This window comes from Pseudophryne corroboree, chromosome 9 (genome assembly GCF_028390025.1).
Source record: "Pseudophryne corroboree isolate aPseCor3 chromosome 9, aPseCor3.hap2, whole genome shotgun sequence".
In the NCBI taxonomy this organism is placed as follows: Eukaryota; Metazoa; Chordata; class Amphibia; order Anura; family Myobatrachidae; genus Pseudophryne; species Pseudophryne corroboree.
Window position 1 is genome coordinate 441209068 of NC_086452.1, and position 14862 is coordinate 441223929.

Genomic DNA, 14862 nt, shown 5'->3' on the forward strand with positions numbered 1-14862 from the left:
CACAATAGGTTGGCTCATAAGAAAAGGTGACACCACTTTTGGCAGAAATTGTGGACGGGTCCGCAATTCTGCCCTGTCCATATGGAAAACCAGATAGGGGCTTTTATGTGACAAAGCCGCTAATTCTGACACACGCCTAGCCGAAGCCAAGGCTAATAGCATGACCACCTTCCACGTGAGAAATTTTAACTCCACGGTTTTGAGTGGCTCAAACCAGTGTGACTTCAGGAAACTCAACACCACGTTAAGATCCCAAGGTGCCACTGGAGGCACAAAAGGGGGCTGAATATGCAGCACTCCCTTTACAAATGTCTGAACTTCAGGAAGAGAAGCCAGTTCTTTTTGAAAGAAAATGGATAGGGCCGAAATCTGGACCTTAATGGAACCCAATTTCAGGCCCAAAGTCACTCCCGTCTGTAGGAAGTGAAGGAAACGGCCTAGCTGGAATTCCTCCGTAGGGGCATTCCTGGCCTCACACCAAGCAACATATTTTCGCCATATACGGTGATGTTTAGCCGTCACGTCCTTCCTAGCCTTTATCAGCGTAGGAATAACCTCATCCGGAATGCCTTTTTCTGCTAGGATATGGCGTTCAACCGCCATGCCGTCAAACGCAGCCGCGGTAAGTCTTGGAACAGACAGGGCCCCTGTTGCAACAAGTCCTGCCTTAGAGGCAGAGGCCATGGGTCCTCTGTGAGCATGTCTTGCAGATCTGGATACCAAGTCCTTCTTGGCCAATCCGGAACAATGAGTATTGTTCTCACTCCTCTTTTTCTTATGATTCTCAGCACCTTGGGTATGAGAGGAAGAGGAGGAAATACATAAACCGACTGGAACACCCACAGTGTCACTAGTGCGTCTACAGCTATCGCCTGAGGGTCTCTTGACCTGGCGCAATACCTCTGTAGCTTTGTGTTGAGGCGGGATGCCATCATGTCCACCTGTGGCAGTTCCCACCGACTTGCAATCTGCGTGAAGACTTCTTGATGAAGTCCCCACTCTCCCGGGTGGAGGTCGTACCTGCTGAGGAAGTCTGCTTCCCAGTTGTCCACTCCCGGAATGAACACTGCTGATAGTGCTCTTATGTGATTCTCCGCCCAGCGAAGAATTCTGGTGGCTTCCGCCATCGCCACCCTGCTCCTTGTGCCGCCTTGGCGGTTTACATGAGCCACTGCGGTGATGTTGTCTGACTGAATCAGCACCGATTGGTCGCGAAGCAGGGTCTCCGCTTGACTTAGGGCGTTGTATATGGCCCTTAGTTCCAGGATATTGATGTGAAGGCAAGTCTCCTGACTTGACCACAGACCTTGGAAATTTCTTCCCTGTGTGACTGCCCCCCACCCTCGGAGGCTTGCATCTGTGGTCACCAGGACCCAGTCCTGAATGCCGAATCTGCGGCCCTCGAGAAGGTGAGCACTCTGCAGCCACCACAGGAGAGACACCCTGGCCCTGGGGGATAGGGTGATCAGCCGATGCATCTGTAGATGTGATCCGGACCACTTGTCTAACAGATCCCATTGAAAGGTCCTCGCATGGAACCTGCCAAAGGGAATGGCCTCGTATGATGCCACCATCTTTCCCAGGACTCGCGTGCAGTGATGCACCGACACCTGTTTTGGTTTTAATAGGTCTCTGACCAGTGTCATGAGCTCCTGAGCCTTCTCCATCGGGAGATAAACCCTCTTCTGGTCTGTGTCCAGAATCATGCCCAGGAAGGGCAGACGAGTCGTAGGAATCAACTGCGACTTTGGAATATTTAGAATCCAGCCGTGCTGTTGTAACACTTCCCGAGAGCGTGCTACGCTGATCAGCAACTGCTCTCTGGACCTCGCCTTTATGAGGAGATCGTCCAAGTATGGGATAATTGTGACCCCTTGCTTTCGCAGGAGCACCATCATTTCCGCCATTACCTTGGTAAATATTCTCGGTGCCGTGGAGAGACCAAACGGCAACGTCTGGAATTGGTAATGACAATCCTGTACCACAAATCTGAGGTACGCCTGATGAGGTGGATAAATGGGGACATGAAGCTATGCATCCTTTATGTCCAGAGACACCATAAAATCCCCCCCTTCCAGGCTTGCGATGACCGCTCTGAGCGATTCCATCTTGAACTTGAACCTTTTCAGGTATATGTTCAGGGATTTTAAATTCAATATGGGTCTGACCGAACCGTCCGGTTTCGGAACCACAAACATGGTCGAATAATAACCCTTTCCTTGCTGAAGGAGGGGAACCTTGACCACCACCTGCTGAAGATACAATTTGTGAATTGCAGCTAACACAATTTTTCTCTCTAAGGGGGAAGCTGGCAGGGCCGATTTGAGGTATCGGTGAGGGGGCATCTCCTCGCATTCCAGCTTGTATCCCTGAGACACAATCTCTAATACCCAGGGATCCACCTGGGAGTGAACCCACTTGTGGCTGAAATTTCGGAGACGCGCCCCCACCGGGCCTAGCTCCGCCTGTGGAGCCCCAGCGTCATGCGGTGGATTTAGTAGAAGCCGGGGAGGACTTCTGTTCCTGGGAACTAGCTGTGTTGTGCAGCTTCTTTCCTCTACCCTTGCCTCTGGCAAGAAAGGACGCACCTTGCCTTTTTGTGAACGAAAGGACTGCATTTGGTAATACGGTGCTTTCTTAGGTTGTGAGGGAACATATGGCAAAAAATTTGACTTTCCAGCAGTAGCTGTGGAGACCAGGTCTGAGAGACCCTCCCCAAACAATTCCTCACCCTTGTAAGGTAAAACCTCCATGTGCCTTTTTGAGTCGGCATCGCCTGTCCATTGCCGAGTCCACAGGACCCTTCTGGCAGAAATCGACATTGCATTTATTCTAGAGCCCAGTAGGCTAATGTCTCTTTGCGTATCTCTCATATATAGGACAGCGTCTTTTATATGCCCCAGGGTCATTAAAATAGTATCCTTGTCTAAGGTATCCAGTTCCTCAGATAAGGTATCCGTCCATGCTGCTACAGCACTACACACCCAGGCCGACGCAATTGCCGGCCTTAGTAAGGTACCTGAATGTGTATAAATGGACTTTTAGGGTACCCTCTTGCTTTCTATCCGCAGCATCTTTTAGGGTGGCCGTATCCTGTGACGGCAGGGCTACCCTCTTGGATAAGCGTGTTAGAGCTTTATCCACCCTAGGGGAGGATTCCCTGCGTAACCTGTCCGTTGGCGGGAAAGGATACGCCATAAGCATCCGTTTGGAAATCTGCAGTTTTTTATCTGGAGATTCCCAAGCCTTTTCACATAACTCATTTAGCTCATGTGAAGGGGGAAAGGTCACCTCCTGCCTTTTTTCCCCATACATATGTACCCTCTTGTCAGGGACTGGGGTTTCCTCTGTGATGTGCAACACCTCCTTCATTGCTATAATCATATAACGTATAGCTTTAGCCAATTTAGGCTGTAACTTTGCATCATCATAGCCGACACTGGAGTCAGACTCCGTGTCGGTGTCTGTGTCAACAATTTGGGATAGTGGGCGCTTCTGAGACCCTGACGGCCTCTGCGACATAGGATCAGGCATGGGCTGAGACCCTGACTGTCCTAAGGTTTCAACTTTATCCAACCTTTTATTCAAGGAATTAACATTATCATTTAAAACCTTCCACATATCCATCCAATCAGGTGTCGGCGCCGTCGGCGGCGACCCCACATTCATTTGCTCCCGCTCTGCTTCCACATAGCCTTCCTCGTCAAACATGTCGACACAAGCGTACCGACACACCACACACATACAGGGGATGCTCTTTTTGAAGACAGTTCCCCCACAAGGCCCTTTGGAGAGACAGAGAGAGAGTATGCCAGCACACACCCCAGCGCTATATGACCCAGGAATCACACAGTAACTTAGTGTTAACCCAGTAGCTGCTGTATATAAAGTTTTTTGCGCCTAATTTATGTGCCCCCCCTCTCTTTTTACCCTCTTCTACCGTGTTTCTGCAGGGAAGAGCCTGGGGAGCTTCCTCTCAGCGGAGCTGTGGAGAGAAAATGGCGCTGGTGAGTGCTGAGGAAGAAGCCCCGCCCCCTCAGCGGCGGGCTTCTGTCCCGCGTTTGTGTGTAAAATAATGGCGGGGGCTCATGCATATATACAGTGCCCAACTGTATATATGCTACTTTTTGCCAAGAGGTTCCTAATTGCTGCCCAGGGCACCCCCCCCCCCCCGCACCCTACAGTGACCGGAGTGTGTGGGTTTAATGTGGGAGCAATGGCGCACAGCTGCAGTGCTGTGCGCTACCTCAGTTTGAAGACTGGAGTCTTCTGCCGCCGCTTTTGAAGTCTTCTTGCTTCTGTCACCGGCTTCTGTCTTCCGGCTCTGCGAGGGGGACGGCGGCGCGGCTCCGGGATCGGACGACAAAGGGTGAGATCCTGTGTACGATCTCTCTGGAGCTAATGGTGTCCAGTAGCCTAAGAAGTAGGACCTATCTTCAGTAAGTAGGGCTGCTTCTCTCCCCTCAGTCCCACGCTGCAGAGAGTCTGTTGCCAGCAGATCTCTCTGAAAATAAAAAAAAACTAACAAAATACTTTCTTATAGCAAGCTCAGGAGAGCTCACTAAGTAGCACCCAGCTCGTCCGGGCACAGATTCAAACTGGAGGAGGGACATAGAGGGAGGAGCCAGAGCACACCAGTATCCAAATTCTTTCTTAAAGTGCCCTGTCTCCTGCGGAGCCCGTCTATTCCCCATGGTCCTTACGGAGTCCCCAGCATCCACTAGGACGTTAGAGAAAATAAAAATGCAATCTTTACACTAGGTTCTCAGGACCCCAAACAGGCTCACGTTTTCCAGGTCCCCTAGCAGGAGCACAGGTGTAGTCATTACTCACTGACACGTTTTAAAAGCTGCACAGGTGGAGCTAATTATTCCACCTATGTGGGCAGACCTGGAAAACATGCACTGTTTGGGGTCCTGAGGCCCGAGTATGAGAACCTGTACACTAGGAGGCATCCTGCTGCAATCAGGCCTTTCTATATAAAACCTATGGGCAGAGCCATGCCGTCTCATGTCACCAGTTCAGTCTGGTTACATAGCGCTTAAAACCTCCATCATAATATGTGACTATTATTGCATACCTCCCAACTCACCCAATTTTCGCGGGACAGTCCCATTTCTTTAGGACTGTCCCGCGGGCTGCAGTTGGGAGGCCTCTCTGTCACTCGGTGCTCTGCTTAGTGCAGAGCAGCGGTGAATACACGCTGTGCGCGGTTGGGTGGCAGTTGGGAGGCCTCACTGTCACTCGCTGCTCTGCTTAGCTGCTGGCATGCCACAAGGTCCGCATGTGCATGTGCACAGCGTGTACGCATGTGCACAGCGTATACAGCGTATATTCACAGGAGGCAGAAGGACCTTGTGGCATGCCAGCAGCTCACAGAGTGCTGGCCTTGCCTACCAAACAGGAGGCGTGACAGGCGGTCCAGGCATCCTTACATAGCCACACCCCTTTTTATGAGGTCATGCCCCCTTTTTGGCAGTGGCTCCGCCGCACAGGGGTGTCCCAGCTAGGACATGGTAAAAGTTGGGAGGTATGTTATTGATGTATAACCTGTTGGGTTGGTGGTCACAAGAAGTGCACAGCGGATGTGAAAGTGAGTTTTTAGCCAAGATGCTGGTTTTATTGGTAAACAGCAGTAACAGGATAATGAAAGAACACTGTGGAAATACAAGGGTTAACAGCCGTATTGTGGGGGTATCAAACAGTGGTAATTGCAGGTATTAGGTGTCTCACCGCAGCAGTTAAGTACTGTTCATCTACACAGTACTGTTTCACTCTATCAGTATGTCTGCACATGTGTGTACAGTAGCACATCGGGTCGGAGGTTGCACCTCCCTGCAGACTCTGGGTCCTAGTGACCACCATGTTCTAGTGCAAGGAGAGAGGCAGCGCAGAGTGCCTGTCCTTCAACACCTATCATATTGGTGATCTCAGATGGCCCCATGATGCAGTGCAGTTCAGTATTGTTGTGTGGAAGAACAAAATATCAGCTACTTCATGTTTGAGGCTGAATATCTCATGGTTCAAGAGAGGGGGCCACCCTCCAGGTATAGGAGGCAAGTCATCATTTTTAAAACACCTTTTTTAAAAGTATAATTGCTCTCCCACAGTCTATAAGCATCCTGGTAATGGCAGATTTACTGGCTTTTGTCAAAAGAAAAGCTAGTGTGAATTAGAGATGAGCGGGTTCGGTTTCTCTGAATCCGAACCCGCCAGAACTTCATGTTTTTTTTCACGGGTCCGAGCGACTCGGATCTTCCCGCCTTGCTCGGTTAACCCGAGCGCGCCCGAACGTCATCATGACGCTGTCGGATTCTCGCGAGGCTCGGATTCTATCGCGAGACTCGGATTCTATATAAGGAGCCGCGCGTCGCCGCCATTTTCACACGTGCATTGAGATTGATAGGGAGAGGACGTGGCTGGCGTCCTCTCCATTTAGATTATAAGAGACTGAGAGAGATTTACTGGAGCTGACTAGGAGGAGTACTGTTACTGTAGAAGTGTAGAGACTGAGTGGAGAGAGTTTACTAGTGAGGACAGTGCAGTTTACTTTATAATCCGTTCTCTGCCTGAAAAAAGCGATACACAGCACACAGTGACTCAGTCACATACCATATCTGTGTGCACTGCTCAGGCTCAGGCCAGTGTGCTGCATCATCTATTATCTGTGAATACACGCTCCTCTGGGACCGGACATTCTCTATGGGTGCTAGGTAATAGGAAGATGCAATGCAAGGAAAAGATGATAAATCATGATTCCTCACTCCTAAGCCAAATGCTTTGCAGTAGTTTGGAAACCTGTCCTCACCGCACCCCCCTGCAGACGGGGGAGGGGGGGGGGGGGGGGGGCGCTCTGTAACGGGTACAAAGCAATGCAGACACATTTACTTAATGAAGGACGTGTGGAGAGGATCACATTATCTGGCTAGCACATACATCAGTCAAGTCATCGATTCTTGTTCCCGTCCTCTTATTGATCATGTAGAAGACACTCATACTGTACCTTTTCCCAATTACCAAGCCATGCATCTTTAACGCTTCAGCAGCTCTTGTGACAATCAACACTTCATTATCATAGTGACATTATAGCATACATGTAATATATTTGTGTATGTGCTGAATACATCTTCATTTACTGTCATTTTCTTATTTCAGAAATAGCCACAGTAATAGTGTATGTGTTGGTCTGTTTTCCCCGGCTATGCGCAGAATCCAGTATCTGATCCATCCATATTAGCATTACATGGCCATAACCCAAGTGTTGGGGAGCATTTTATAATTAGGGGGTAAAGAGGTCATGACCTATTAAAATGATAACGTGTTCCGCTAATGTGTTCTTTTTCTTTCTTTCTTTCTTTCCTTCATTTCTTTCTTTTTCTTTCTCTTTCTTTCTTCTTTCTTTTTCTCTCTTTCTTTCTTTCTTTCTTTCTTTCTTTCTTTCTTTCTTTCTTTCTCTCTTTCTTTCTATCTTTCTTTTTCTTTCTTTCTTTCTTTCTTTCTTTCTTTCTTTCTTTCTTTCTTTCTTTCTTTCTTTCTTTCTTTTTCTTTCTTTCTCTCTCTCTCTCTCTCTTTCTTTCTTTCTTTCTCTCTCCCTCTCTCTCTCTCTCTCTCTCTCTTTCTTTCTTTCCTTCCTTTTTTCTTTCTTTCTTTCATTCTTTCTTTCTTTCTTTCTTTCTTTCTTTCTTTCTTTCTCTCTCTTTCTTTCTTTCTTTCTCTCTCTCTCTCTTTCTTTCTTTCTTTCCTTCCTTTTTTCTTTCTTTCATTCTTTCTTTCTTTCATTCTTTCTTTCTTTCTTTCTTTCTCTCTCTCTCTCTCTCTTTCTTTCTCTCTCTCTCTCTTTCTTTCTTTCCTTCCTTTTTTCTTTCTTTCTTTCTTTCTTTCTTTCTTTCTTTCTTTCATTCTTTCTTTCTCTCTTTCTTTCTCTCTCTCTTTCTTTCTTTCTGTCTTTCTTTTTCAATCTCTCTCTCCCATCCTCTCTCTTTTTCTTTCTTTCTTACTTATTATATAGTGCCAGCATATTCCATTGTGCTTTACAATTAGAAACAAAACAGTAATAGAACAGTAATAAAACATGACAGGCAGAGAGGTAGGAGGGCCCTGCTGGCAAGATTACACTTTATAGGGAAATAGGAATTTGCTACGCAAGGATAAGTGCTACATATTACATATCGGTCCAGCCAGATTGCAGAGGTTCTTGGTGGACTGTATGATCCACTCAAATGCCAATATTGGCCTTAGATCAGCAGGATGTGTGAGTGTAGACAGAGAGCATGTAATGTTATGTGTGGACTGTGTAGGGGGAGGTAGTTGGATAGAATACTGTAGTTTATGGAGGTTACATAGGTAGTTCTGGGGTTTGAGAAAGCTGACTGAAGAATGTGTTTTCAGAAAACATGTGAAGGTTTGGAAACTAGAGGAGAGTCTTGTTGTGTGTGGGAGGGCATTCCACAGGGTGGGTGCTGTTTTGTTCATATGTTTGTAAATCCACTCATCAGGACACAGAGACCTGTGAGTTCACTGCTGTGCTGTTTATTCCATCACCAACTCCAGACACACTGCACACTGGACCACCCATTTCCCGACATCCCCCTGGTCCTAGGGACCATCACTTAAGATTCAGCCTTACACAGATTAGTAAGGGAGTGTCTACAAATATTAAGCATTCTAATACACTAACATCACATCCTCTTTTCTTTAAAGATAAGCCCTATACGCTTCAATGCAACAATTAACAACGTCATATTAAGAACATCATCTAACATGTTTCAATTAATCTCTCAGGTCTGCGTAGTTCCCTTTTGGGTCTTTCATACACTGTCTGTGTTTCATCGACCATGTTGGACCTTTCTAGAATCGTGGTTTGTTCACCATTATCAGGATCATCATACATATCAGATGAAGGGTATTCTTCAGTCATGTTGTCTTCATTATGGTTAGGTTGAGATCTTAAATCCACCCGTTCCACGCTCTGTACGTAAGATCTTGGTGCTACTTGTGCTTGCACAATACCTTTCTGCACCCAAATACCTTTCTCGTGATCTCTGAGACGGACTTGGTCACCCGATTTTAGATCAGATAAGCTTTTTGCTCGCCTGTCATGGAACAGTTTCTGTTTCGCCTGTTGACGTTCCTTACTCAGTCTGACCAACGCTGAGTTATGTGTATTAAGCAGTTCATCATGTATCGGGAGATTTGCTCTAATCCTCCTTCCCATCAGCATTTGTGCAGGAGAAAGTCTATTCTGTAAAGGTGTACTGCGGTAGATTAAAAGACTTTTGTAGAAATCTTCTTTACCTTCTTGAGCTTTTTTCATGAGACTCTTTACAGTTTTTACTGAACTTTCCACCAACCCATTTGAGCGTGGATAGTGGGGACATGACGTATTATGGACAAATTCCCACTCATCAGCAAATTGTCTAAATTCAGCACTGGAAAACAGGACCATTGTCAGTAAACACTTCCATAGGAACACCATGCCTTGCAAAGATTGACTTCATGCAATTGATTACGGCTATACTAGTAGTTGTATGTAGTGTCTTCACCTCAGGGTAGTTAGAGTAATATTCAGTCATGACAATGTACGTTTACACATTACAATCAAACAAATCCACGCCAACTTTCTGGTACGGTCTCTCTGGCACTGCGTGAGGACTCAGTGGCTCGACTTGTTGTTTCGGTCTATACGTAAGACATAATTCACATGTAGCTGTAGTCTTTGCTATGTCTTGGTTCATTCTTGGCCAATACATAACTTCACACGCTCTCCGCTTACATTTTTCTTCTCCTAAGTGGCCTTCATGTATCTTGCACAGCATAGTTTTTCTTAGTCGTGCAGGTATGACAAACCTATTGCCTTTGTAAATAATACCATCGACAACTGTAAGGTCACTGCGGTACATCCAATAATCATGGATAGACAGCGAGCACGCATGTTTTTCTGCTGGCCAACCTTTCAGAATGATATCTTTCAACACTTTCATTGTGTCATCTGTCTCAGTTTCTTTCCTAATCTGTTCTTGTCTTGCAAGAGACACTGGTAGAGAAGCTATGATCAAATTAACATAGGCTTCTATCTCTTCATCCATTAGACTTTTGGAACCTTAACTTTTGTCCACAGCACGAGAAAGTGTATCAGCAATGTACATGTATTTGCTGGGACAGTACAGCAAGTGTACATCATATTTCTGTAGTCTGATAAGCATTCGTTGAATTCTCATGGGACAGTCATGTAATGATTTAGTCATGATAGCTACCAATGGCTTGTGGTCAGTTTTCACTGTAAATGTTTGACCATACACAAACTGATGAAATCGCTCACATGCATATGTGATCGCTAGAAGTTCTTTTTTTATCTGAGCATACCTTGTTTCAGCACTTGTCAGTGCTCTTGATGCATAGATTACTGGTTGCCATGTATCTTCATGTTCTTGTAACAGCACTGAGCCTAGGCCAAATTGCGAAGCATCTGCTGAAATTCTTATTTTTTTCGCAGGATCAAAGAATTTTAGCACTGGTTGCTCTGTAATGATCTGTTTCAAGTTTTGCCAACTTTCTTCTTGTTCATGTGACCACATCCACTCGTTATCTTTGTCCAACAACCATCTAAGAGAGGCTGTTCGTTCAGAGAGTTGAGAAATAAACTTTCCTAAGCAAGTAATCATTCCTAGGAATCTTCTGACGTCGTCTTTGTTGTTAGGACGTTCCATGTTCACTATGGCTGATATTTTCCTTGGGTCTGGTTTTACACCTTGATCCGAGACCACGTCGCCCATAAAGGTAAGTGTATTTACGCCAAATTCACATTTGTCCTTGTTTAGCTTTAGATTCACTTTTTTGACAAGTTCCATTACTTGTCTTAATCTAGAATCATGTTCTTCCTTCGTAGATCCCCAGACAATAATGTTATCCATCATTGTTTCAACACCTGGAATATGTTCAAAAATCATGTGTATCTTTTTGTGATATACTTCTGGAGCAGACAATATACCATAAGGTAGTCGAAGAAATCTGTATCGACCTTCTGGTGTATTAAACGTACAAAGCTTTGAGCTGGCCTCATCTAGCTTCATTTGCCAGAATCCTGAAGATGCGTCCAATTTACTGAACAATTTTGCTCCCGCAAATTGCGACATGATTTCATCTCTGGTTGGTAGTTTGAAATGTTCTCGTTTAATAGCTTTGGGGTCTAGGCATATTCTGAGTTGTCCATTTTTCTTTTCAACAATTACTGAGGAGCTTACCCATTCAGTAGGCTCATCAACTTTCTGTATCACACCCAAGGCTTCCATGTGATTTAACTCTTGTTTCAGTTTTTCTCTCAGCACAAACGGCACTTTTCTACAGGGGTGTATCACTGAAGAAACTTGCGTGTCTATATTTATTTTATGCTCTCCAGGCAAACAACCTAGACCTTCAAACAAGTCTCTGTAGTCTGTAAACATCGATTTGCAGTCATCTTCTACTTGTGATGTCACCATAAAAACTTTCTTTAGCAAGCCTAGTTTCTCACAGGAAGTTAATCCTAGAATCGGTTGCACATTATTATCCACAATCAGTAGAGATGTTTTAAACTGTTGTCCCTTATATTTCAGTGTCACTAAGCATGTACCTTTCACAGGAATTTCCTCCCCAGTTTACCCTGTAACTTTCACTTTGGCCGGATGAATTTTAGGTTTTACTCTAAAAGTCTTATAGTCTTGAAATTATATTAAATTTACCTGCGCACCAGTATCAAGCTTAAAGGGAATGACAATCTCGTTCAAAGTTAAAGGGACAATCCATTCTTTCTTATCTGCACTGCAAAGTTCAATGCAATCCACAAAGAATTCCTCTGTTTGTTTAATAGCATGCACTTTGATTTCACTTTTCATTTTACAGCATTTGGCAAAGTGATTAAGTTTACCACATTTCATGCAGGTGTTACCATAAGCAGGGCACATTTTAGGATTGTGAGCATTTCCACATCTACTACACATTTCCTTGGTAGACTGTGGCTTAGACTGCTTCATTCTTGAGAATGGAGGTTTGCTTGGCTCTGTGTTCTGCACTACATGGACAGCAGCATCAACTTCCTTGTGTAACTTTTTGGCTTGAAATCTAGTTATTTCTGCAGATCTGCACATAGTCACTGCCTTTTCTAGTGTTAGGTCTTGCTTTCTCTCAGGAATCTCTCTCTGAGTCCATTATCAGGTATTCCACAGACAATACGATCACTAATCAGTGAATCCTTTAAATCACTAAACTCACAGGTTTTACTGAGTGATTGCAGCTCTGTAACATACTGATCAAATCCATCTACAGACTTCTGATCACATGTGAAAAACTTATATCTTTCATATGTCACATTTTTCCTTGGCACAAAGTAATCTTCAAACTTTTGCATTATAGAAGATAGCACCATATTCTGCCCCTCAGCAAACTGAAAACTATTATAAATGTCCAGCACATCCTCTCCTATCACATGGAGGAAAATGGATGCCTTCGTTTTGTCAGCCTCTGTATCAGCTCCACATGCAGCAAGATATATATTAAACCTTTGCTTAAATCTTTTCCAGTTTTCAGACAAGTTACCAGACATCAGCATGCCGGTTGGAGGAGCCAGTTTATCCATGGTTACTCACTGTTTGAAGAGAGGAACACATGGCAGGCTTTGCAGACACTGAGTATCACAGCCTTACAGACTGCTGCAAGATTCTTTCACACTCTGAGAGCACTAGCAGTCCAAGTTAAACTTCTTCTGACACCATGTTTTGTTCATGTTTGTAAATCCAGTCATCAGGACACAGAGACATGTGAGTTCACTGCTGTGCTGTTTATTCCATCACCAACTCCAGACACACTGCACACTGGACCACCCACTTTCCAGCATCCCCCAGGTCCTAGGGACCATCACTGAAGATTCAGGCTTACACAGATTAGTTTGGGAGTGTCTACAAATATTAAGATTCTAATACACTACCATCACAGGTGCAGCCCCAAAAAAGTCCTGTATTACTGCTCTGTGCACCGATACGTAATGTTCATTTACAAGGGCAGGCGGCAAATTTGAATCAATTGGACAGATGTGTTGCTGCTAAATTTTTGAACAGCTTTTCCTAAATTTAATATGTCCCATCCCCAGAATAGCAAAGTGTCTATACATTACCAAGATCTAGATTACAACGCATTTTACTGATTTTCCATTTCTGTTACCTGTTGTCCAGAATTCAACAAAGCGCTTTAAAAATAAAAATCCCTATATTATTATTTCATCTTTGTGTGCAGAAGGGAAACAAATCAGTTGACTGACAGAGTGACGTTTTGACACCCGACTATGCAGGAAGAGTGACAGTCATCGCAGAGTTCAGATCACGTGTGTTCCCACTGAACGCTGCAATTATTTATATAGCTGGATTCTCTACAGCGGAACCTGTTACTTTATAATGACTAGCAGATATTCTGTCTTATAAATTGTAATAAAAAAGACAGTAATTACTACAGAGAACATGAAGAAGACGTAACAATTAATCCAGTAACTTTGTCAGCAAAATTCCTAACATACTGTGTATATTCAGGCTTGTTTATTAGGCATGGTCACAATGTTCGGCACATTTATATCATATATTATAGACCCCTTGATGAAGGCCAGATAGGACGAAAGGCGTTGGGTGCTACCAGGCATAACCCATCCTCTCAAGTTAAGATATTTATTTATTTGCGTTGATTTTTTTACTCTAATTTTTAACATTAGTAATTTGGTCCTCTTGTTTTACATCAACTTATAGTATTTTTTGTATGGATTTGTGTACCTTTATTTAGCTCCAGAGACATTTTTATTAATTTTTATTCGTTTTTTATGTGTGGCTCTGAGATTTATTCTTACTAGTGCTAAATGTATTTGATTAAATTATATATGACTTTTTAACTTAGCCTCCTACAATTTATATGACACCATTGGTCGCTTGGAAACGCCTTATCCACTGCATATATATATATATATATATATATATATCTATCATCACACTGTCCCATTTACTATTTTTATATTTCAGCAGCTTCAAGCTTACACCTTATATTAAGCTATTTTTACGTCCCGCAAGCCAGTAAATTGCAAGTTTAGAGATGAATGGCACTACCTGGCTCTATAAAGGAGCTTCACTCCTAGATACTAGAAATATATTGCCTTCCACTACTCTATTATGTGGCGAAGATATGGGGGGGGGGGAGGGTGGCCACACCCTGTTGTGAATACCCAGGCCCTTGGCAGAAGCTGTGCACTTTCACTGCGCCGAACGAAGGGGCAAGATGGCTTTCCCAAGCCTTGGTAGTTGTGGCCATTGCCGTCGGGAGAATGAAAACTCTTTTAGTGCTGTTCATGAGAAACAAGACAGGAAACATTAGATTTCAGTGTCTACACGAGATGTGTCTCTTCCAGGCCCCGGTGTAATGTGAACAGGCAAGAAAAAAAGAGAGACATTGTTTCCCCCAGCACCCTGAATGATAACAGTAACAGATATAAATCCCACATAATATTAGAATTCAGAGATCTTGGTTACACATAATTATGCATTATGGGGTTGCTCCAAGGTGGGTAGCTCTTAGCTTAGACATATTGTAGTAAGGAGCCATTATCATGTGGCTCCTTGCTTGTTAATCATAGACCCAAATTGTGGTAATGGAGGCGTGGGGTGTGGTGCCTCTGGACTGGCTTAGCTGGATGGCTTTAGTGTGGCATACCTTTACATTCTATTAACACTTTTCACTTATTAATTTTTTAACACTATTTCTCTATTTTAATTACATTTCATGTTTGTGTCACCCTCTCTATAGCTTCGGCTTCCTAAATACTAATTTATTAACACTATAGTTTTTTCACTGGTATGC

At 44.2% G+C, this 14862-nt stretch overlaps 1 protein-coding gene across 1 annotated transcript in view; it reads left to right on the plus strand.

Moving 5' to 3' along the window:
• Window positions 1-14862, plus strand: part of LOC134958472 (G-protein coupled receptor 22-like) — a 383837-nt gene that overhangs the window by 173764 nt on the left and 195211 nt on the right. The gene's annotated exons all lie outside the window — the stretch shown is intronic.